The 26696-nt window shown below is 32.7% G+C and overlaps 1 protein-coding gene across 2 annotated transcripts in view; it reads right to left on the bottom strand.

Moving 5' to 3' along the window:
- The window catches only part of LOC126879937 (low-density lipoprotein receptor-related protein 2), a 538921-nt gene that overhangs the window by 396823 nt on the left and 115402 nt on the right, over positions 1-26696 (bottom strand). The window lies entirely within an intron of this gene.

Below are 26696 nucleotides of genomic sequence, written 5' to 3'. Positions count from 1 at the left end.
TTCAGTAAAAATTAAATTTTCCAAAATTACAGGATTTGCAAAATACTTTTTTTTATTAAATTGGGAAAATATAACATTTTAACAAATAACACATTTATGATAGCAGTTTAATAATTTTAAAACTTAGACTAAAATATTATGAATGTGGCCACCATTATATTTTACCGCTTCTTGAAGTCGTCTGCGCCATAAATTGATAGCCCCATTTATTACACCCTGTTCAAAATTGTTCCAAACAAAACAAACTGCATTCTTGAGCTGTTCGATGGTTTCAAATTGTTGTCCGTCATACAAATTTTGTTCGAAAATTCCCCAAATTGAATAGTCAACCGGATTTAATTCTGGGCTGTTAGGTGGTCACATCTCTGGCTCAATTTTCACTCAAGAATATCCTTGTATTATGGGAAGTGTGCGAAGGAGCATCATCCTGCTGGAGTGTAATTATAACATACTTCTTCAAATTCAGGTAATAGGTGCTGCAAGATTTGTTCTTGATATCTTTCTGAATTAAGTTTTACCCCGGGATCAACAAAAATCAGACGAGACTTTCCCAACATGGATACTGCATAGAGACCATTACACCTTTTGAGAAATGACTTTTTTCAATTAAAATATGCTTTAGAGGAATTTCTCTCTTAAATTGTACGTCAAAATACACCCTATTATTTTGTGCGAAGGAGCACCATCCTGCTGGAAAGTGTAATTATAACATACACCGTTCTTAGGCGTCAACGCCCTTCGGTAGGGATCTATGAAGGAGTATCACCAAGCCGCAAGCCCTTATCTCTTACCGTACCGCTTCTCCATAGGCCGATCCGACGCCAGTTTATCCAGACCAAGCCGTAGACTCTATCGAGTTTTATACTACGGCGTTGGCCTTTTATAAATTTCATGACCTAGCTGAGGCTCGAACCAGCGACCGCAAATCGCAAATCCACTAAACTTGTCGATCGACTGCGCCCCAGCTAACTGGACCGTCAAGACCGACAATTATAACATACTTCTTCAAATTCAAGTAATAGGTGCTGCAAGATTTGTTCTTGGTATCTATCTAAATTAAGTTTTACCCAGGCATCAACAAAAAACAGACGAGACTTTCCCAACATGGATACTGCATAGAGGCCATTACACCTTTTGAGCAAATGACTTTTTTCAATTAAAAGATGCACCCTATTATTTTAAGTATTTTTAGGAGGCCGTAAATAAAACATTTTTTCATCTCAAAACCATATTTTTCTAATGTCTGCACGAGAGCGGAATCTTCTTAGTAGCAAATTACATATTTCTAGTCGTTTTTCTGTTACATTGGCAGTACGTCTTTGACAGTAAACTTTTTCAAATACTTTAAGATGGTAATCTTAATTAAGTGCGGAAAATCTTTTCTTGTTCCAACAGATTGGCCAGGTTGCAAATTTCCTAAAACAACCTTTGCTCTAGAAATATTTTCCCCAGTTCTTGAGCTTCGCTTCCTTCCTCTTCCACTTTTATGTTCAATGGACCCATGGGTTTCCCTTATATGTCTTAAGAACTTTCGTATCGTTCCAATATGCCAATTTTTCTCATGTAATGCATTTACAATTTTTCTTGCAGCATAATTATATTTTTCACGGTAATATTTAATTAATATTCTATCCTCTTTGCTTAAAAGGGGCATTATGAACTGGCCAATTTACTTATTTATCTATATATTCCATGGTAACCTAAGCAGTAATGGCTTACTAAGTAAAATTGACATATTTGAGCGTTTGAGAAATTCTTAAAATATTTAAGAAAAATTACTGCTAATATGAGGCAAAAATGATGGAAAAGATGTAATTTAGTGTTAAGAGGGTTTCGTTCTGGTGAACATATTCGAAAACTACTCGAATAAGATTTCCTAATTTAAGTAAAAAATGATATTTTACAAATTCCGGATTGTTGTTCTGTATTTTCTTGTGGCATTTTTATAATCAACTATTTATAATGGGAAATAAGCAACAATTTTACCAAAAATAGATTTTAATAACGTTTCGAAGCCCAAATCAAAATAAACAAAAATGTTGTTTCTAAGTAAAAAAATTATTCTAATAATTTATTTAATCTGACTCATTTATATTGGCAAATCAGACGTATATTATACATTTTAAAGTAACATTATTATAAGACGTATATTATACGTTAATAAAATCTTTTTTTGGTAAAATTGTGGCTTATTTCTCATTATAAATAGTTGATTATAAATTCCGGATTTTTTTAAAGATTATGGTGAAGGCGTGTTCTGAACATTGTTTAAATAAAAAAATGATATTTTGCGAATCCGATAATTTTTAAAAATTTCCTTTTTACTGAAGTGTTCTGGATGGTTAACCTACCAAAAGAGCATATCGGTTAAATTTTAGCTAAGACAGTTTTCATTTGCAACGAGCTCAAATACACCGTTACATAAAAGTCCGACCCTGTACGTTATTTTTGCTTCCAAATTTGCAGTCATGTTGAGGACTTGTTAGGCTATTAGCTCTGCAAAAATAAATTAAATCGCCCAAAAAACAAAAAAGTTATTTTCAACTAAAAAATGTACTCCTTTACTTCGGCTCACAGTGTATACGAGACAACGTGTTCAATTAGTTGGTTTTTTATTTTCAATTGTCTGGCAGGTTTTTGAGTTTTGCTGACCAGCATCCATTTTGTTTTATTTCTGTTGAGGTTAAGTCCTCTTTCTTCATCGCTCTTTGTACCATGTCCATAAGATACTGAAGTTCATCGATACTACTGGCAAGTACGACTGTATCGTCCGCATATCGGATGTTATTTGTCAATTATCCATTGATTTTTATGCCTTCTTTTGCTTCATCCTTCACAAAATCATCGATGATATCAATTCTGCAGTACTGCAGCAGACAGGCCAGTTTCTCTGTGGTCAAATTGGAATTTGACGATGTGACGATTTTGTCACACACAATCAAAATTTTTGTCAATTAGTCGAAATCGACAAAATTGAACGACATCGCAGTATCGTGAGTGGCCGGCTAAATATTATTTGCAGTATTCAAAAACAATAACCTATTCAGAAATCTCTGTCCTATGACAAATCTAGACCAAAGAAGACTCTATAGAAAAAAAAATTCTAGATCACCTTTTGAAATTACCGCCATGTAAATGTCATTTCTCTGTCATTTCTTTTGTTACCACTTGTTCTTTTGCTAATTTTATAACTTTTCACTGACTTAGTTTTATCAGCTGAATGTTTTACTTCAATATTACAGTGTGTCAATTTGAAAAGGTGTCACCCTCTACAACCTGGTCCCAATAGAAAATCTAAAAATAACGTTGTAAATCCCAAATTATGATTTATATATCAATCGGTTTTAAAACGTCTTGCGACGTTGTCCGATGCCTAATTTCCATGACACTCTATCATCCCATTGGCCCTCTCTAAGATCTCTTGCGCTCATCGCCTTCGTTATTCCCTCTCTCCAAGATTTCTTGGGTCTTCCTCTCTTTCTGCGGTTTGGTGGTACCCATTGCATAATTATTTTAGGGAGTCTTGAGTTATCCATCCTCTGGACGTGTCCGTACCATATCAGCTGTTTTCTTTCTATGTCTGTTGTTAGAGAGCCGTCAACCCCCATTCGCTGTCTTATCTCATCATTACGTATTCTCTCTCTGCGTGACACTCCTACTGATCTTCTAAAAGCGTCCATTTCTACTGCCTCCAGTTTTCTTCTGTTGTTTTCGGTTATCCGCCAAGTTTCTGCTCCGTACAATAGACTGTTTTTAATAAGAGATTCGTAGATATTGTGTTTTCTTCTTTTTCCTATTTCATGACTCCATAGTACGCTGTTTAGACAACCTATTGTTTTTCTGGTTTGTGTTATTCTTCTCTTTATTTCTTCATCATCTTTCCCCGTTGTGTCAAAAACGATTCCTAGATATGTGTAATGGTCGCAGGGCATGATGATTTCATTATTTTCTAATGTGATGTTCGATAGTTCGGTACCTATTGGCAGGTATTTTGTTTTTTCTGTATTAATTTCTAATCCCCACTTTCTATATTCTTCTTGTAATTTCCTTGCCATGTACTCTAGATCATCTTTATCGTTTGCTATAACAACCTGGTCATCAGCAAACTGCAATGTATATAAGCAAATCTCTCCAAGGTCTACGCCCATGCCTCTGCATTTTCGTTTCCACTCTTTCAATGCTTTTGCAACATATATTTTAAATAAGGTCGGTGATACACAACACCCCTGACGTAGACCTTTATTAACCAGGAAGCTTTGCGATAATCTGTTTCCAGTTTTTATTTGTAATGTTGACCCTTCATACAAATTTCTTAAGGCTTTTATTAAGGTGACACTAATATTCGTCTGTCGTAACACGTTCCAGAGTTTGTTTACAGGAACTGTATCGTACGCCTTCTGCAAGTCAATAAACATGAGGTGGGTTTCTTGATTTGTGCTTAATTTTTTTTCTATTAGTTGTTTGAGGCAGAAGATATTATCAGTACAGCTTATTCCTGTTCGAAAACCGGATTGTTCTTCTTCCTCTTGGTCTTTGTACTCCTTCTCAATGCGGTCTCTAATTATTCGTCCATACAAACGGCTGAATGTACTAGTCACTGATATCCCTCTATAGTTTTCACAAAATTATGATTTCCAAAGTTTAAACATTGTAAATTATGATTCGGGAGTGCTCCTAGTAGCATTTAACGTGTCTTGGTTTGCTTATTTCCACTGCATGCATCTTGAATTTAAATTTAGTATAGATAATTCAATTGAAGCGGAAATCTAAACTTCAAAATAAACGTATTTTAAATTAAAATTGATTGTGATTAATTCCAATTAAATATGATAGCGTTGTTCTGAAGCTATTTCCTTGTGGCATTTTTATAAGTAACTATTTTGATTGGGATATAAGCCGCAATTAAATGGAAAAACTAATTTTATTAACGTTTCGACGCCCAAATCGGATGTCGTCGTCAAAATACAAAATATTACTAAATTAAACAAAAATGTTGTTGCTTAGTAAAAAATTCTTCTAATAATTTATTTAATTTATTAATATTTTGTATTTTGACAACGACATCCGATTTGGGCAAACGTTAAAAAAATTAGTTCTTCAATTTAATTGTGGCTTATTTCCCAATCAAAATAGTTAATTATAAATAATATGATAGATATCGTAAAAATTTTTATGACAAAAATATCGAACAAATACTGCATTTAAAATATCTGGAAAGTAGGATAAACGAAATTGCCCTAGAATAAGAATAGTGTTGAATCGTATATAATTCTATAGTCGCATAAAATTTTTATTTACTTTTATGTTTTATGATAATTTAGTTGTTATATTATAAATGTTTTACGTTTCCGTTCCTGTACCATGCTATAAATTGGATGAAGCAGAGAGAGAGGATTACATCGCAAAATTTTATCCTTCAATCAAACAGCGTGAAGTTAAAAAACGTAATATGAATTTGCAAGCTTTGAACTTTTTTTGTAATTGAATTCATTACTTTTATAAAACTTTATTATTAATTCTTTAATTCCTATTGGTGCCGCCTATGAAGGTTATCTTGTTGAGTGTTTTTATGCCTGGGAATTTCGAGTGACGTTGACATGGTACCGATGGTACCACAGAACCATGAACAAACATTACATACTGGTTTAAAGGATGGATTAAAAATGTAAACAAATGTAATGAATTGAAATTATTCATAATATATGTCTATTATTGACACGATGTAATAATTCACTTTCAAGAAATGGTATTGTGTTTATGATTATTAGTTCTCTAGAAAGCTCTGGTATTTTGTGGATGTGAGAATAAAGATTTACTTAAAACCATAAAAATATTCCATATGAATATAAATTGCCAAAAATAAAAATGTGGTTCTTCCATTGGTGTTCTATAAAACTCACGATTGGATAATTCTTCTTTTTCATGTACCATATCCTTTCAAAACGTTGGTTACCATCTTAGCTATCTTAATTTTATTCACTGCCACCCTAAATAGCATGCTTGTATCAATACCATACCAATCGCGCAAGTTCTTTAACCATGAAGACCTCTTTCGTCCTGGACTACGTTTGCCTGCTATTTTTGGGACTTCTCATTACATGTCCTAAATACTCCAGCTTTCTCGTCTTGATGTTTTTTTATAATCTCAGTAGTCTTTCTGAGACGTTTTAGTATTGTAGAGTTTCGAATCTTCTCCACCAAAGAGACATTTAAAATTTTTCTATAGCACCACATTTCGAAAGCCGCAAGGCGATTTAGATCAATTTGATTCACAGTCCAAGACTCGACACCATAAAGTAAGACCGAAAAAACGAGTAGCAGAGAAGTAGGTTGATCCTAGCATTGATCCTCAATGCCAATTTTAGGTCTCTGTTACATAATACTTCCTTCTAAATCCTTCATTTATCTTTCATCTGGATATCCTTCTAAAAGCGGTTCTGGCCTGCTCTATTTTGGCTCTAATTTCACTGTGACCCTATACGTTACAATTTACCTGATATCCAAGGTAATCCATTCGATCATCTTGCTCAAGTTTGAATGATTGAACATCTCTTATTATTTTACCAGGTGTATATCTCCTTTTCACAGTACATAATACAGAACATGGATGAAAACGATACGATAGTGGAGACGCCAACAAAACAAGAGATAATGAATATAATCAGCCAACTTAAAAACAACAAAAGTCCAGGAGCGAAAGAAATAACAGTTGAAATGTTAAAGGCAGGAGGAGAACAACTGTACGAGCAACTATATGGGTTGGTGAAAAAGATATGGGAAGAGGAAAAAACGCCAAATGACTGGAGGCTGGCTACAATCTGTCCCATACATAAAAAAGGAGATAAACAAACATGTGAAAATTATAGGGGAATAGCACTCCTAGAGACAGGGTATGAGATATTAGCACAATGCATACGTGGAAGACTGAACGAATTCATGGAGGATACTCTGGGGGAGTACCAGGCAGGCTAACCGTTCGGTAACAGACCAGATTTTTACGCTAAAAGAATTACAAGCAAATTGCTATGAGTACAAAACTACCCTGTATGCGCTGTTCATAGATTTCAAGCAGGCATATGATCGTATAAATAGAAAAGAAATGTACCGTGCTCTAAAAGAATTAAAAATTCCCAAAAAATGTATTAACTTGATTGAAATGACGTTGACAAAAACGAAAAGTGAAGTAGTGTGGAAAGATGTCTCAGAGGACTTCGAAATCAAACAAGGACTTAGGCAAGGTGACCCGATGTCAACCACTTATTCAATCTTGTTCTTGAAGTAATAATGAGGAATTGCACCATAAAAATGGAAGAAAGCATATTTAAAAATGAACATCGATGTATAGCTTTCGCGGATGATCTAACAATATTAGCAAAATCAAAGAACGAATTGAAAAGCATTGTGAAAAAGATACAAAAAAAGCAAATAGGTTTGGCCTAAAGATAAATGAAAAAAAAACTAAGTACATGATAATGGGGGATACACAGCAAGACAATGAAGAGTTTATAAAAATACAAGGGGAGAAAGATTATATATACAGTTTTGACAGAGTGGAAGAGTTTACCTACCTTGGTGTGAAAGTAAAGGAAAATGGACAAGAAGATAAAGAAATAGAATCCAGAATTACAAAAGGTAACCATACGGAATACTGAGATCCCTAATGAAGTCTAAGTTTTTTTCAAGAAAAACGAAAGAATTTACAAGACAGTGATTAGAGCTACGATTGTATATGAAGCTGATTTATGGGTTTTGAGAAAGGCAGATGAAGAAAGATTAGAAAGATGGGAGAGGAAAATTCTCCGATCAATTTACGGAGGCATAAATACACAAATGGGATTGGGAAGAAGGATAAATAAAGAGTTGGAAGAGCTGTATACGGAACCAAAAATCACCGCAATCATAAAGGCGCATAGAATAAGATGGCTGGTACATGTTCAAAGATTGGAAAATCACAGAATGACCAGGATGATATTGAACAGGAAACCAGTCGGGAAAAAGAGGAAAGGAAGATCCCGTAAAAGATGGTTTGACAGCGTCCAAACAGATTTACGTGAATTAAAAATAGATAACTGGAGAAACAAGGTATTAGACAGAAGAGAATGGAAAGAAGTGGTAAGAAGAGCGCAAGAGAAATTGCAACACAAGAATATGCCATGAACTTTAAAATGAGAGCTATGTATATATTTATATAATGTATATTTTTAATAGACAAATTATTATTGTATATTGTATATAGTAAAAAAAATGTAATTGTGTATTTCACGCCCAGAGCCTACATGGCCTGTTGAGCAAAATAATAAAAAAAAATATCTCCTTTTCACTTGGCACTTTATCAAATGCTTTTTTCATGTGTAAAACGGCTAGGCATTTCTTTTGTCCTTTCGATAGCCTTTTGTTGATTATTTCATCGATGGTAAAAATATGATTCTGGAAAAAGGTATTATCTAATGACCACATGTCCTGGGAACGATTCATCGCATCTTGCTAATTTTGTTAATAAACTTTCGTCTGTGTCAATGTTCTTGTTTATTTTGACATGTATTTTAATAATTGTTAGCTTCAGTAATTTGGTTAAATTCCTTGTCAAACCAATAATTAATTTGTACTTTCTTTTCTCTACCTTTCACCTCTTTTTTCCCTAATCATCAGCTGCTAGGTCGCATCTGGGGGGTCTCTTAGAGGTTACCAATGATAGAGTCTTTATTTAATAGATATTGTTTAAATAATTCTAGATAAATAAAAAAAAACTGGTAATAAAACTTTGAAATTTACAACAAAAAATGTTTAAAAATTTTGATTTTTAAAGGGCAAATAAGGCAAGTAAAGTGGATTTCGAAAAACCTGAACACACCTGTAATAGACAATAGACCTATGATGCTTCCGCGAAATTAAATCTTCGTAACAATGAATATAAAAAGTATCAAAACGACAATTAATGTTTATGTAATCGAACGTTCAAGGCCATTGCATGTATTTATCCGTTAAATTAGAATTTTACAGTGAATTATTAACTGCAATACATATTTTGATTATGGAACGATTAATCACAATGTTAAATTGTTTTAAATCGATTTCCGTTACTTAATAACATTTATAACTGAAATTTAAACTGTATTGTTACAGTATTTTTTAAAAGAAGGGAGTTTTATAACCAGACTCAGAATACCTAGATTCAACAACTGAATTGGTTCTGCTGTGTTTATTTGTTAATTTAATTACATCAACATCGTCATCACAGCTCATTATGAGCCAAAGCCTTCTTCAGAATAATCCTGCCTTCACCCCTGTCTCTGGCAACTTCTCTCCCTTTTGGGTAGCTTTGATGGGCGCATAAGGGTAAGACATATTCGAGGTAAGAGACGAAATATGGACTTGGCTGTTGAACGTCATACAGCAAGACAACCAAGCATTATGTATTGGGTGCTATATGTTTGGAAAGCAGATCGCTTCTAGTTCTTATTAAAGGTAATCTGACGGCTAGACGATATATTGGTGAAGAACTGCAACCGGTTTTACATCCCTACCTACAAACCATTCCAAATGTGATATTTCAACAGGATAACGCACGACCTCATATTGCCTGTGAAACCATGAAGTTCATACAAGAATCTGGTATACACACTTTGAAGTGGCCACCAAGATCAGCTGATTTGTTACCCATCAAACATGTGTGGGATATGATAGGTCAAAACCTAAACCAATTACCACGTGCTCCAGCAAACTTAGAAGATCTGTGGCATACCGTAAGAAGAATCTAGAATCAATTCCGAAATATAGCGTGTCTACTTGAGTTGGAAGCATATGGGAAACTTTTTTATTATTAATTTTACGAAAAAAAGTTATTCTTTATAAAAAGTTCTGCATGCCCCAAAACCTAAGATTCAATTATCAGATATCAAATTTTCTCAATATTATACGAGGTATGTCAAAAAATATGAATTTCGGCTAAGGGTAAAGTACCTGTATTTCTCTCAATATCGAAAATTCTTATTATGAAAAGTTGTTTGGAAATAAAAACCAAGCTCAAATATGTAATTACATGCTTCTAATTGGAAAAAAATATTTTCCAAATTTTTCTCAAATTTGTTGATACTGACTTCGTTTTTATTCATTACACATACGATAACTCTTTTATTATTACTTTTACGAAAAAAAGGTATTCTTTATAAAAATCTCTGTATGTCCTAAGACCGAAGATTCAACCAACAGATGTCATTTTATTAATTTTATACGAGTTATGTCAAAAAATATGAATTTCACTCAAGAGTAAAGTACCTTTATTTTTCACAATATTGAAAACGGTTATTAAAAAAGTTGTTTAGAATTAAAAACTATGTGTCAATATGCAATTACATCCTTCTAATTGAAATACTGTGAAATATAAAGGTGCTATAATATTGAGCGAATTTCATATTTTTTGACACACCTCGTATAAAATTAATAAAAGTTGATATATCATGGTTGCGTCTTAGATTTTAGACCATGCAAAGTTTTTTATGAAAAATAACTTTTTTTCGTAAAATGAATAATAAACGAGTTATGATATTTGTAATAATTAAAAACGATGTTGGGTATCCATGAATTTGAGAAAAATATTTTTTTTTTCAATAAGAAGCATGTAATTGCATATTTCACCTTAGTTTTTAATTCCAAACATCTTTTTATCATAAGAATTTTCGATATTGAGAGAAATAAAGGTACTTTACCCTTAGCCGAAATTCATATTTTTTGACATACCTCGTATAATATTGAGAAAATTTGATATCTGATGATTGAATATTAGGTTTTAGAGCATGCAGAACTTTTTATAAAGAATAACTTTTTTTCGTAAAATTAATAATAAAAAAGTTTCCCATATGTTTCCAACTCAAGTAGACACGCTGTATGTAGACCACTTGTGATGATCTCGGGTAACAAATTCAGTCGAAGACGGGATTTTATAAGGCATTTATTTTAAAACCAAACATACAAAAGATAATATAATTAGCGTTAATTACTTATTAATTTCGTTCTTCTTCTTCTTCACGTGCCATATAAGAATTATCCGACGTTGGCGATCACCATTGCGAAGGCTTCTCGATCTTCTGCAATATGGAATAGTTGTCCTGCATTTGATATCTGAGTCCATTCACGAATGTTTTTTAACCAAGAAACTTGTTTTCTTCCTACACCTCTTCGGCCCTCTATTTTGTCTTTAAGGATCAATTGTACTATTTTATATCGACTTCCCCTCACTATATGTCCCAGATAAGACATTTTTCGATGTTTAACAGTCTTTAGCAGTTCTCAATTTTTGTTGACCTTCCTTAGTACTTCTTCATTAGTTTTTCTTGCTGTCCAGGGTATCTTCAGCATCCGTCTATGAATCCACATTTTCAATGCTTTAATTCTGTTCATGATCGATACTTTTAGCGTCCACACTTCTTCACTATACAAAAGTACGCACCAAATATAGCTCTTGACCATTCTTTGTCTTAGTTCTAAACTGAGATGATTATTGCAAACAAATGACTTCATTTTCATAAAAGTAGTTTTAGTCATTGCTATTCTACGTTTTATTTCTATGTCTGGATCTAGTTGGTCTGTTATCACAGTTCCCAAATATGTCATTTTGTGAACTTTCTCAACTTGGACTCCGTTTAATTGAAGCTTTACATCGGGATGTGGGTCTCGACTAAACACTAAAAATTTGGTTTTGTTTTTTTATGAAAAAATTAATTTCGTTATCAAAATATATTTACAATCTACATATCGGACTTTCGTAAATCTCGGGCCGATGTGACGATATTTGATACATGAATAAATGATACTAAACGAGAAATTTATTTTCTACGTGAAAATTGGATACGTAATTTTACTATTTATTGACGTGAAATGGATACATAAGGACAGTAAATTTCGCTCAACTCGCCAGAGGTAAGACATGTAAGGATCTACGGTCAACTCGCGTAGGGGATGGGGTTGTGATGCGTCGAAACGGTCAGCTAGCCAAGCCGAGGAGATTCGGTAGGTTTTGGAATATGGTCGGGATATACTTAACTCACCTATTATACCTTGTTGTTCTACTATTTAAGTTATAGACTCTTATCGTGCCTAAAATTATTAGCAAATTGCACCTATTCGCCGTGTGCAAGTACTTGGAGGGGATACGAGAAACGATCGTGCGCGAATAGCGAAGAAATATTGCAACTTTCTTAAATAATTCATATCGTCAATTTTTTTTGTGTGAACTTGATGGCCTTGGCCGAGCCAATTAGCCATACATTTTGTTATATTAAAAACAAACATTTTTTTTTCAATCAGAGGAATTATTTCTGTATTTCTAACTCTAAATATATAGCAAACTAACATATTACAATGATTATCTAAATAATACACTGTTTTGGTTGTAAATATTTTTTTTGTAAATATTTATTTTTTTGTATTTTTTAATATTTATTTTTTTTGTATTTTTTTATATTTGTAATTTATTTTTTTATATTTTTTATTGTTTTTTTTTTACTGCGCTAAGACAGAAACCCGATTCAACATCTCGGAGGTTTGCATCTTCTTAGTTTTTTTTTTCTCTTTTTTTGCTTTTTTTCATCCTTTTTTTTGCTTTTTTCCTCTTTTTTTTGCTTTTTCTCTCTTTTTTTTTGCTTTTTTTTCTCTTTTTTATTGTCAATTGAAATTGTCAAATTGACGTATATTTCATATCTACTGTCAGTGAAGAAGAAAAATTATATGTTACTCCACAATATTGATATGATACCTATGCAATTATTATATAAAAGTAAATTTAATCAATTGTATTTTGATTGTAGTAGTGCATTTTAATAATTAATTTTATTTACTACATACAATTGTTTTCCTTTTAATAACATAACCTTAATATTACTTTTTCTTCTTATAATTTTTTTGGGCTATGGCCTTGACAATTGTCCAGCAACCAGGACTTATATAATCCATCATCATCATCAATGGCGCTACAACTCTTCGTGTGTCTTATTTGCCAATATAATTGGCAAATATAATTAAAAGTGCGAAAAATGTTGCAGAGCGTAGAAACCAGGTGTCGCTTTTCCGAACTTGCACGGTCCTAATACCGGCTCCTAGTCTAATGTTTAATTCTGCCTTGCAAAAATTAAATTTTTTTCAGATAATTCGGTTCCTTCCTACATCTATCTACTCTACCCTATTTTCGATGAATGACTATAAATATTCACAATTCTGCTTAAATACATTTTAGAGTTCTCTCTAAAAGCTTTTACTGTAAAAACAAAACAATTAACCCAAAGTATATTATTTGTGACTGATTTCGATTATAAATAAACGGAGCGGGTATTTTCCATTTTCTCTTAGCAAAATACAAATTGAACAAAAGCTCTTGTTTTGTGTGTCGACTATGAAACTCTCAAAGAAAATTTCTAAAAAAGTGGCTCCTTTGAACACTTGAGTGCAACACCCTAACGGGAAAATTTGGCGGTGGCGTTGGGGGTGGCTCTTTATCTGGAAAGGTCGGGGGCCTCATTCGGGTCGATTTTGGATTATTGTTAAGAGTTCGGATTATATTTACTTCGAAACTCACGTTAGAAAAGCGAACAAAACAGTATTATACGTGTGGTGTGGGCGTTAATGGCTGAAAGTGGTCCGTCACAACGGCTTAACTTTGCATAGTCGTGAGTCGTGAAAACTTTAAATTTTGCTCTTTATACCTATTTAATAGTTTTGTATAAAAAAATTTTTGTATAAAAACAACAACAAAAGAGCAAAAGCGAAGATGGTAAGAGTATTACAGGAATTTACATATGTCAGAAGAAGAAAATGAGCCGTGGTTGCAACAGGATAATGACGTAGAGCCGAATGAAAACTACCTAAGGATAAATGAAGAGACACCTACAAAGAAAGAAATAACTGAAACAATCCGACACCTGAGGTACAACACAAGGCAGCGGAATTGACCATATTTCAACAGAATTGTGGAAAGCGGACCTTTAGGGAACCGTGGAGCTAATAGCACCATTATTAGGAGGTATTTGGTCCGAAAAACACCTACTTAGAGAATGGAATAATGGGATTATATTCAAGTTCCTCAAAAAATGTTATGTACAATTATGCGAAAACTGGAGAGGAATAACGCTGTTATGTTCCATAAATAAAATATTAGCATTGATCAGAGAATCGACAACGTAATTGACAAAACTCTCAGAAATGAACAAGCAGGTTTGATAATGGGAAAATCCTGTATCGACCAAATTTCGTGGGCAAGAATCATCATACAGTGTGACCAACTAGTCCAAAAAAGAATTACGAAATCGTGTCCCGGAGTCCCGGACAAGGCTTCCGGGTCATCCGAATTTTCAACGTTTTGGTGGAATTCTAGTTTATTATGTGAATTTATGATTACGTTATTCACATCAAATTGAATTGGTGGGACGAAAAAAATTATATTTTTGATGGGATTAAGCCACAATGAAAATTTCATTTTTATATTAACCTTAGGTTACCTATATTTACGTGGAAATCCAACATCAGTTGATTTTCAAATTTCTGTTCTTTTTGAGAACGTTTTCCGGATTGGAAGTCGAAACGTCAAAAACTAACAAAAATACAATTATGATTACAACCAATTGTTCCATCAAAAATATCATTGTCAACATAAAAATGTTAAATAATCAATAAAATGATGATTTTAAAGTTCTATATTTAAAAAAAATGTCCCGGATTTCAGGTATTTTTTTCAGCCTCGTCCCGAATTCGACTCAATTGGAGTAGGTCACACTATACAGGAAACTAAAAAATTTAAAGAAAAAACTCTTTATCTACTCTATCTCATATTATGTATAAGTTTTTAGTTTGTGAAAACTGTCATTACAGATAGCAGTGCGTGAAGGATTTAAAGTGTGCGTGAAATAACAATGTATTTTAAATGGGATTTCCTTTTTGGCACTGTTTTTTGGCACACTTTCATATAATCAAATATCCTTAACTTTCGCGTTGTCATGGTGATGACATTGTCAGCAATAAATTACGACAAAAGTTTTAACAGTTTTGTGATTTGAAAGAAGTTAGAATTTTTAAATGTCAAAGTTCTAAAAATTGTAGAATAGAAATGAATTCCAGTGACGAAGAGTTACAGTTTTTTTATTTGTTTATCGTAGATAAAATATTGTATGAAACTGTGCGTGAAGTACTTTTTGCGAACTTACGCGATGTATAGCACTCTCTCCGCTGTCGCTCGTGCTCTAAACATCGCGTGCGTTCGCAAAAAGCATACTTCACGAACTGTTTCATAAATAACTATTTCCTGAATTATTAGGTATTGCTATTTTTAAACAATAAACATTTAGGGCCGGTTGTTCGAACGCTAATCAACATTGATCACTATCAAATACTTAATTACTGTCACAACTGTCAATGTCAACTTTGGTTGGGTTGCCGAAAACATAATTATTGATGACAATTATGAAATTAGTTAATCAATTATGTTAATAATTATTATGTTAATTGACTAACTAATCTCATAATTATAATTAACTATGTTTTCAGCAACCCAACCAAAGTTGACATTGACAGTTGTGACAGTAATTAAATATTTGATAGTGATCAATGTTGATTAGCGTTCGAACAACCGGCCCTAAATTTTCAATTTGAAGCTAGTCAAATATTATTTAAAATTGAAACACAAAATTTTTTATTATAATTTTTCCTTGTAGAGCATATCTCTCCGACTTATAGGCAAAAGTGTATGGGGGCAAAAAACAAAAATTTCCGATTTCTTTCAGATTTTTTTAGTTAAAAAACTAAGCACAAAGTGTGTGACTGTCAAATATCGTGATTAATGATAAAATGTACACTCTGAAGTGATTCTAATGTCCAATTCAAAGGAGATTCTGCCTGTACAAAGAAAACTTTTTGTAAACCAGTGTAATTCAATTGGCTTCATGTAAAAAAAAATACTTACTTCCTTACTACTACTACTACTAAAACTACTGAGCAGCTACTGTGAAATAAACTTTAAAAACAAATATTTAATTTCTATTGTTTTTAAAAGTATGTAGCTACTACAAGCTAACTATTAAATACACTAATTTCAATTAAAATAACTCATTACTTGTAGCACTAGAAAAACAGACGAAAAAACGAACTTATCTAAAATTATTCTCGTGTAGTAGTACATTACCAATTCCAATTTGAGCATCTATCGCCGGCTAAGCAATTTCATCTACTCGTAGTAGCTTCTTAACTCTGAGCAGTATCTATCGTCCGTTTCCTTACCTGTAAAAAAGTAAAAACGATTTAGCAAAGACTAGAACTAGAAAGCAGTAAGCGGAACGAGATTCGTTAATGAACTTCACACTCTATTTGCACAACCAGATATATACAGGGTCGTTTCAGAAACATTAACAGCACAAAATGGTGTCACTTAGTAAGGATTTTACTCAGGAAAGTAAATAAAAAGGGCCAAGGATTTATAGAGATGAAGGAAATACACATTATTTTAGGATGTTTAGAATTACTATAATACTCTCTGATTACACAAAAATTGTGTTTTAAGAATCAACTAAAATATCTTCTTCTTTTTCTTCTTTTTGCGTAGACATGACTATTTTTCAATGTGCCTCAAGTAAGTTGTCTTTCCATCGTTTTCGTGGTCTTCCCACTGATCGTCATCCTATTTGAGAAACCGTCTCTTGCCGTCCTTACTCCATTTGGTAAAATCAAGGTCACGCCAACGTATTGGCTACCAGCACTAAGCCACATAGCCCCCTCATACATCCGTCGAGAACATGCCCTTGTCATGGAGGATAGAAAAATTAACGCCGATCCTGTGCTCCGCTCTCACGTTGGTATTAACGACAGAGACATAAGTAGGCTTCGTTCAAGGAAAAACCCTCTGGATCCTGCAAGGATACTAATTGAAAGGAACTTCGAAATATCCGACTGTTGGCAAGAAGATTGGGAGAAGGATCCTCCACGCTCCACCTGACATCCGAAATATGCCATGTATTACAAGCAAGCCAGATGGTTTCAATTAACCAAGATGGATTTGGGCGACACTAAACAGAATTAGAACCAACTGTGGTAGGTGCTCTGACTCACTTTTTGGATGGGGAAAAATACCTTCTCCAAATTGCGATTGCGGTGCTGGAAGACAAACGATTAAGCATTTGGTGGAGGAATGCCCCATCAGATCGGACAGAGTGGCAATCGGTCCGATATTTTAGTGGCGATCAATGAGTCGATTGAATATATTTACCAACTAAATTTTCATTTATAAAAATTAATTATTATGTATAATGTACTGTTATCTATATTCATATACAAAAACTGTGTGAAGCTAAATAATAAATACTCTATTTGTTGCCATTCGGCTTGTGTAGTCCTACTCTTTTGTTTCTTACCCAGTTCTTAACGTTCACCACTTTACATCTCTGTCGTATATCTGCACTTGTAGCTCTGTCCCATAGTGTCTTACTATCGATTTTTCGAAGGGTTTTCAACTCTGCTATTTCTAGCATTCTTTTTTTGTGTTTCTACTGCGTATGTCATTATTGGTCTGGTGACTTTTTTTATAAATGTTGCCTCTCATTTTTTCCCGATATTTTTATTTCTTCACATTGTATCATTTACGCAACTTGTGGCTCTGTTTGCTATATCCGCCTGATCTTCCACTTCTAGAAGAAGGTTTTCGTAGCTAGATAGTGTGATGCCTAGGTATTTAAACTCCATCACTTGTTTTATTATCTGACCCTCCAGCTTTAATTTACACCTTAGTAAATTTGCTGTTATAACTTTGCATCTTCATTATAAGAGATTAGTATTGTAAGTAGATAACTTTACATATTTGAAATCAATTATGGAAAAAAGGCGGTAGTAGATCAGAGGCAGAAAAAGAATTGTAAAGGCACACCATGTATATAATTCCTTATAGTACGTTCTTTACCAGTAAAATATTGCAAAACCTCAAAATTTTAGAGAACCGCTTGGATTGAGATGAAATTTGGCATACACATAGCTAACAAGTCAAAGAAAAAAAGTGATATTGTGCCTATGTGTGCTTTTGCCCTAGGGGTCAGTTTCACCCCCTTTTGGGAGTAAAAAATATATGTTCGAAATAAGTCCGGAAATGGATAAAATAACGAATTCTAAGCAACTTTTGTTCTATAAAGTTTTTTCACCAAGTTAACACTTGGTGAAATGTTGCGAGTAAATGTTAGTTTTTCTACAAAATAACCATGTTTTCAGACGGTTTTTCGCAAATACATCAATCAGTAAGTATTTGGCCGAAAAAAAAATCTTATCAAAAATATAGCACCGAAAAAAAGTGAAAAACATGGTGTATATATTAGGTCACTATACCCAGTAGAAGCAGAAGCAGTAGGTTCATATTCGTCAAATTCCAAATCGAATATTTTAACGTGTCATAACCAAAAAACGAAGCACTTTTTTGGGGAAAACTTATTTCACCTTTTATAAAGTGTTTAAAAAATGCTTATTTTTGTTTTTTAAAAAAAAATTTTAGCATCAAAAGTAAACAAGTTACGCTCAAAATAAAGTTGGTCCCTTTTTTGTTAAGAAATCTGGAAAATCACCCCCTAATTAGCATTTCAAATGAACTTAATTGTTACCACTTCACAAGTTTTTTACTCGCGTACGTATTGATAATATTATGATCTGTAAGTTTCATTGGTTCAAAGTCCTTATTTTTGAAAGAGCTGTAGTTAAAAGGGCTTGAACGAGTCACTTATCAAGAGTGTATGCAAATTTAGAAACACCGATCTTAACCAATTTTTGTCTTACAGGAAAACAAAAAAATACAAAATATTCAGAAAAGTAAAGCCGACTTTTTTTATTGTTTAAGATTTTTGGTATCTCTAACAATTTTTAAGTTTAAAATTTTTAAAAATTTTACTTTAAAACCAAATTTTTCAAAAATAAGCACTTTGAATCGATGAAACTTACAGATCATATAAACAAAACATAAGTAAAGTAACTTGTGAAGCGGTAACGATTAATTTCATTTAAGTTGCTAATTGGGGGTGATCTTCCTGATTTTTTTGCCAAAACAAAAGTGACCAACTTTATTTTGAGCGTAACTTGCTTACATTTGATGTTAGAAATTTTTTTTATAAAAACATAAAGCTTTTTTTAAACACTTTAAAAAAGTTGTAATGTGTTTTCCCCAAGAATGTTTCATTATTTGGATATTTCACAATGAATTATTCTATTTGGAATTTTTCGAATATGAACCTATTTTTAATTAGCTATAACTCTGCTTTTGCTAGGTATAGAGACCTAACATATACACCATTTTGTTCACTTTTTTATAGGCTATAGTTTTGCTAAGAATATGTTTTTAGACAAAATGCTTACGTTTTGAGTTATTTGCGAAAAACCGTCTAAAACGTGGTTATTTTGTTGAAAAATGAACATATTCACTTGCAAATAACTTGAAAAATGTTAATTTGGTGAAAAAATTCTATAAAACAAAAGTTGCTTAAAATTAGTCAGTTTATCCACTTCGAGACTTATTTTGGACATACATTTTTTCACCTCCGAGATAGGGTGAAACTCACCCCTGGGGCTAAAGCACACATCGGCACAATATCACTTCTTTTGTTTGACATGTTAGCTATGTGTATGCCAAATTTCATGTCAATCCAAGCGGTTCTTTAAAATTTACAGCAAAAACCGTGAAAGAATGAAAGAAAATCTGAAATATACGCGATATATCAGAATTAACCAAAATCAAAATATTTAAAAACTGTAAGAGTATATTACTGTATGGCGCAGAATCTTGGAGATAGGAAGAAACAACTACCAAAACATGACAAACCTTCAAAGCCTTACAACTCCCATGAAAGAATTAAAGATCAAACAGAGGGCGAGACATAGAGAGGAATAGAATATACTACTTGTAGAGGTAACTTCGAAGGAATAAAACAAAAGAAGATGCGCCGATCATGCCAATCAGTCATCTTTCACTTTTTGCTAAGAAAATCAAGAGTAGAGATGCATCAAGTCAAACTAGTTTGATTTTATTCAACAAACTTGACCTGACTTGAAAACCAAACTTTTTTTGTAAAAAAGTTTGACTTGACTTGATTTCGATATCTTTAGGTTTGACTTGAAATCAAACTTCTTCAAACAGTTTGAATATCATATTGCGCAACGTGTTTATTTCCAATTCTAATTGAGAGCGTACCGACTTTTGTTTTGACTTATTTGGATAGGTATGTCCGAATCTGTACTCTGCTACTCCGCAAATTAGTTTGTAGTTCATATTAAGAAGTATGTGCTTGGTTGTTTATTACGTTCGTTTTTAAGTGTGTGCTTTGTGAAATAATATCTGAACCTGAATATTTTTCGGCTCAGAACAAGTACCAGATCAAATTGAGTCTGATTTTGAAGGTATCCCTTCTCTTCCTCTGCAAAAATTAAGAGAAAAAAATCTGTAGTTGCAGTAGAATTAATTAAGAAAAATAAATATGTATACTGATTTATTTGATATTGCGGCAGGTGATTTCAAAACAATGAAAATTGAAAAGTGCATACTTCTATTATGTAAAAATAAAGAACAGTGTTATAAAATGACAATTAGTTAACTAATTCTTTAAGACGATATTGCAAAGTCGCAAAAAATTCATTAAACCTACTCTATCAAAAATATAATATTTTGTTCTTCCTTTATAAATTTTTGTAAAGGGGCCGTTCAAGTATCGTAACACAATTTTACAACCTCTTTATCCCATCTGTAGATACCTTTTCATCTTTTGTTGTGAAGAAAAGTCCAGCTATTTATTGCAAACATGTATTACTGTGCTTGATCTGGTTAATACAAATATTTTAAGATTTTCTCACTTGAATACTATTGTCCTATTGTAACATGAGCGGAGCGGGAAGGGGCAATATAATACAATCCAGGAGTTCTATGTAAAATATAAACGAAAGTTGAAAAGTTGGGAGATTGTGATTTCGTAGTTTTTTTTTTTTATTTAAGTTAAAAACAATGTTAACGCGCTGTTCGAACTCCCTCTACCGTATAACGCGTCCTAATGTTTTACATGACCCCTCCCCCAACTTTATCATCATCAGTAGCTCGACAACCCTTTTTGGGTCTGGCTTGTTCTAAGATTTTCCGCCATGCTGTTCTGTTCCTTGCTTTGTTCTTTCAGTGGGTAATCTCAAGAGTTTTTAGATCTTGTTCCACTTGTTTCATGTATCTAAGTTTCGGTCTTCTCTTTGACCTTCTCCCTACTGGTGTTTGCTTCATTATATGTTTTGGTGTTTAGGTCTTCAACATCCGTTTAACGTGGCCTATCCAGCGCAGACGTCCGATCTTTATGGATGTTATGACGTCGGGTTCGTTGTATGCTGCGTATAGTTAAAAATTATATCTTCTGCGCCATACGTCATTTTCTTTCACCCCTTTATAATTATGTGTCTGAGGATTTTTCGTTTAAACATACCTAATAAGTTCTCATCGCTTTTCGACAGTGCCCATGTCTCTGATCCATATATAAGGACCGGTTTTATCAGGGTTTTGTATATTTTGAATTTGGTTTTTCTCGTGATGTTGTTAGATCTTAGATGATTAATTAGTCCATTTACTAACTTGCGTTACCCTCCCCCAACTTGCGTTACGTAATACTTTAAAGCTTCCAAAGTAGATTAAATTACACTTGATATGATAAAAAAACTATCCAACGAATTCTTTGTTTTAATCTAGTGACACCTAAATATAAAAAAGTTATATCGGTAAAACGAAACTTACCAGCAAGCAATTCTAAGCATACAGGAATAATTTTCAAAAAATTTACCCTATTTTGATTATAATCGCTTCCTGTATCAAGATAATTTTATGTGGCACTCATTGTATTATTAATTTTCTTATCTTAATTGGCAACTAACATGTCAATCTTGACAAAAAAGTATATCTACTAAATAAATTATTTTTCAAACTCTTTCAAACTAGTTTGACAAATAGTTTGAATTTTCAAACCTGTACGATTGACCAGTTTGACTTGACTTGAATTATTTGTCAGAAGGATTGACTTGAGTTTGACTTGAAATTAAGTCAAACTCAAGTCAAGTTCAAACATTCAAGTTAAACTTATGCAACTCTAATCAAGAGCGCCAAATAGGGCTTTTCATTTACAGTCATTTGTTTCGAGCTTCTGTCATATGTTGTATAATCTGTGTATATTAATATTATACACGGATTATACGACATTTGACAGAAGCTCGAAACAAATGACAATCGATGAAAAGCCCTATACTACAAAAGGAGGGAAGGCAGTAGAACAGGGGTTCTCAATCTGTGGTACATACACCACTGGTGGTACATATCATTATGGTGCTACAGAAAACGCAAAAACACAGGCAAAATCTAGCATATTTGTATTTAATTAGATTGCCTACCTTCATAGGTATTTCAATTAGGTGGTACCAAAAATAATTTACTTATAAGAATTTTGTGGAACATGACTCAGAAGCATTGAAAACCACTGCAGTAGAGCATTTAAAAATGTGGTTTGTTTAAACTTAACAAAAATATTATAAATTATAATTGGTTTGATGTTTATTCAAAGATGGTAAAAGTTGCAAATAGATATTGTATATGAGACAACAAAAAAATAATACAGTTTTCAAATAATTACAGAATATTTTCTTTTTCGTAAACAATGTTTACGCCGTATTTTCTTGTAATTAATTTCTTTGTTGTATTTCAACTTCACAAATCTCTATAAAAAGACTCCGAAAAGACGTTTTTAATAATACATTAAGCACTTCCTTTTTTATTTCTTCTCTAATTCAAAACAACAATAATACTAAAACGTCGCTCATAAACACCCCCTAAGGCTCTGTAAGTTCTTAATGCTGATGATATTGCCTCATTTTCCCCATTTCAATACGGAAATTATAGCTACATTCACTTACAACCTTCAGAGTCTTATAATATCAAGCGTTCTATTCTTCGGGTGAGAAAAAAAATGTCTGAAAAAATTGTTTTCTCTCCTTTTCACCCTCTTAGCCATTGAATAAAACTGTCAAAATCCGGCATTCCTTAAAAACATGCTGTGTCGCTAATATGAGGGAAAGATGGAGTCGTTATTGTTGGAAGGAACTGTTGTATTCTAAGAAATATGTCATAAGTTATATTATTATGCTCTGTATTTCTCTCTTTTATGAGATTCATGAGCAAATTCTTAATTTAAGTAATTACTCAATTATTTTAATTACTGCTTATGTAAAACAACCAAATTTAAATTAAATTTTCTAATAAACTTTATTCTCAGGGCTATTTTATTTTTGATGCTTTACCTTTGGTTTGTGGCTTCTGGTATCTCTGGTTGATTACTCCATCCAGGAAAAAAAACAGGGAAATTAAACACACTCAATGTCATATAAATGTTAAAAATATTATTTATCTATCCAATATACCATAAACATAGAATTTAAAAATATGCTAAAATCTAAATTTGTTGCAACTATTTCTCATCTAATAAATAAGCTTTAATTCTGATATCTACTCTGTTTTAACAAAAAAAAATTATTTAAATAATTCGTTATTTAGGTATTCTTACAAATTTTAATAAAATTTACTTTTTTCCTTTTGAATTTATTACTTATTTCTTCTTTAAAATTTGGAATGACTAATTATGTTATAGAACTGTTCAATACAAAAATTAAGCAAATATGGTGTGGATATAAACAAACTCTCTCCGTTTCACAAATGATTTGACTAACCTTTTTATTTCTTCTCTATTTCTTTTCCCGGATTGCGTCGTCCTCGATTCTCCTACACCTACTCTTAGGATGTTGCGAAAGGTCCCTCTCGTCCAAACTGCTTCACAAACAAACAAACAGGACTCGCTAGAATTCTCGACTCAGTTTTCTCTCTGATCGATATCTTGTGCAAATAGATACCAATCGGCTACTCGTTCTAGACAGAAACAGGAATCTTCCTCGGACACAGGAAAATTAACTTCTCAAACCGGTCAACGATTTCGTTTCAACTTGATTCTGCTCGCAAAGGCCAATTTCACCACTTTACACTGACTTTTCACTTTTCAAAAACTGGACTGCTGTCTCCAGATATTCATTACAGAGTGCCTATTTTTTCTCTCATCAAAATCAGACTCAACACTCTCATCCCTTTCATCCATCATTTTCCACCAATCGCCAAACATCCTTTCTATCCAATACACCCATATTATCATTTCTTAAGAAAAGATTTTTTCAATTTGTTAAATTCTGGGAGACATCAAATTACTCTCGTTGATAAACAAAAAGCCTTACATTCTAAAATCAATAAATTTGTTTACCGCCTAAGCTTCTTCGAATTTTTTTATAAAATGTCTTATTGTCCATTGCAAAGCGAAATAAAACTGTATTGTCTACTCTGACCGCACCATTGTTTTAGTACGTTCAAAAACTCATTAAAAAAAACAACTTAACGATTTCACTATTCCGCGAAAACACTGATTACTCACGAAATTATCCTATTACAATTTTTGGTCATATACAGGGCAATGAAAATCTATAATGTTCGTGGTCTTCTGATATAAATTTATTTTCTAAAATTTTCTCATAAAACGTGGTCTCTCCCAGTGAACGAATACTCAAAAAGAAACAGTACTAAGGGCATCTAAGAGCTGACAGTCCCGAAGGTGGGTTCAAGATGAAACTGGTTAGAAGGGAGACTGATTCCCGACTGGCTCTTTAGTCACTTTAGTGTTGCCTCTCTCCCGGCTGTGTTTTCTACTAACTGTTTTCGCTTGGCAAATATATGGTGTGTCCAAGTTAGTTCAGAATAAAGAACAATTAACAAAAATAAATCTGAACTATTAACTACAGGGTGTAACAAAAATACAGGTCGTAAATTAAAATACATATTCTGGGACCAAAATTAGTTCGAATGAACCTAACTTACCTTAGTACAAATATGCACATAAAAAAGTTACAGCCCTTTGAAGTTACAAAATAAAAATCGATTTTCTCGAATATATCGAAAACTATTAGAGATTTTTTATTGAAAATAAGCATGTGGCATTCTTGTGGCAGGAACATCTTAAAGAAAAATTATAGTGAAATTTGTGCACTCCCTAAAATTTTATGGGGTTTTATTCCCTCAAAGCCCCCAAACTTTTGTTTACGTGCCAACTAATTTATTATTGTGGTACCATTAGTTAAATTTAATATTTTCAAAACTTTTTTGCCTATTAGTATTTTTTCGATAAGGCAGTTTTTATCGAGATGCGGTTTCTTTTTTAATACGTTTACATACAAAATGTATGGGAGTTTTGTGCCTTTAAATCCCCCAAATGTTTGTGTACGTTCCAATTAAACTATTACTGCGGTACCATTAGTTAAACACAGTCTTTTTAAAACTTTTTTGGCTCTTTGTATTTTTAGATACGGCACCTTTTATCGAGATGTGGCTTCTTTTTTAATATGCTTCAAAATATACCTAAAAATGTAAATCATAAATAAATTTTCATATTATTACCAATAATACAAGTGTCCATAATCGTACTTAACCATATAATACAAATATGTGGTGGATTTGACAAATATTCAAAATATCTCGATAAAAACTGATTTTTCGAAAAAGTACTAAGAGGCAAAAAAGTTTTTAAAACATTGTGTTTGATTAATGGTACTATAAAAATAATTAAATTAGAACGTATACAAAAGTTTGGGGGGGGGGGCTTAAAGGAACAAAACCCCCATAAAATTTTTGAGGGGTTTCCAAATTCCACTATAATTTTTTCTTAAGATACTACTGCCATAATAATGCAACATGTCCATTTTCAATAAAAAAGCTCTAATAGTTTTCGATATATTGGGAAAAATCTATTTTCGTTTTGTAACTTCAAAGGGCTGTAACTTTTTTTATGTGCACATTTGTACTAAGGTAAGTTAGGTTCAATCGAACTATTTTTGGTCCCAAAATATGTGAATAAATTTATGACCTGTATTTTTGTTACACCCTGTATATGTTTCCAAAGTAAAAAAATAAGGTCACAGGACTATATGTTAAAGGTTAAGATGATGGTCAAGTTCAAAGGTGGAAAAAAAGTAATTAAAAAAGAAATCTAATCTCATTAAATGAACCCACGGTTTATAATAAAATTTATTGTTCGAAAGCTGTCTATGACACCTCGGTTTTTTAAGTAATTTCCAAGAAAACACTAAATAAAATGAACAATGAACAATCTAGTCAGAATATAGTTTTCGAGCCTAGATATACAGATCTAAATAAATAAATAAATTTCATTTCTCCATAAGTTTCTATCTTGGGCCATATCCATTACAACCCCCATTACCAACTTGTCCTACCTAAAGCGTCTTTCTCAGGTCTTCTTTAGTCTTCCTTTTTTCACCATTTGCAAACGTTGTTATTTTTTATCCATTTTTACGGTTTTATACAATTTTCCCTTCGGCTTCATTGGAATCTTCCTGTCACGCAACATACCATTCGCTTCTTTTCAATTCAGTCATCCAACCTTAATTTTTCTTCAGGCATCTCCACCTATTTTCTCATTACTCTGTAATATTATGATATTGAATTCTATCATGACTTTGTATAGTGCGATTCTGTCGATATATTTTTTCCAAAGCTAGTCTTGGAAGGAATAGTTGATGGATAGATTTTTCTTTGCGGGCCGTTATTTGCCTATGACGTTTACACAATATCCCGATGGTCC

This window comes from Diabrotica virgifera, chromosome 2 (genome assembly GCF_917563875.1).
Source record: "Diabrotica virgifera virgifera chromosome 2, PGI_DIABVI_V3a".
Taxonomy (NCBI): domain Eukaryota; kingdom Metazoa; phylum Arthropoda; class Insecta; order Coleoptera; family Chrysomelidae; genus Diabrotica; species Diabrotica virgifera.
This window is presented reverse-complemented; position numbering and strand designations above follow the sequence as displayed.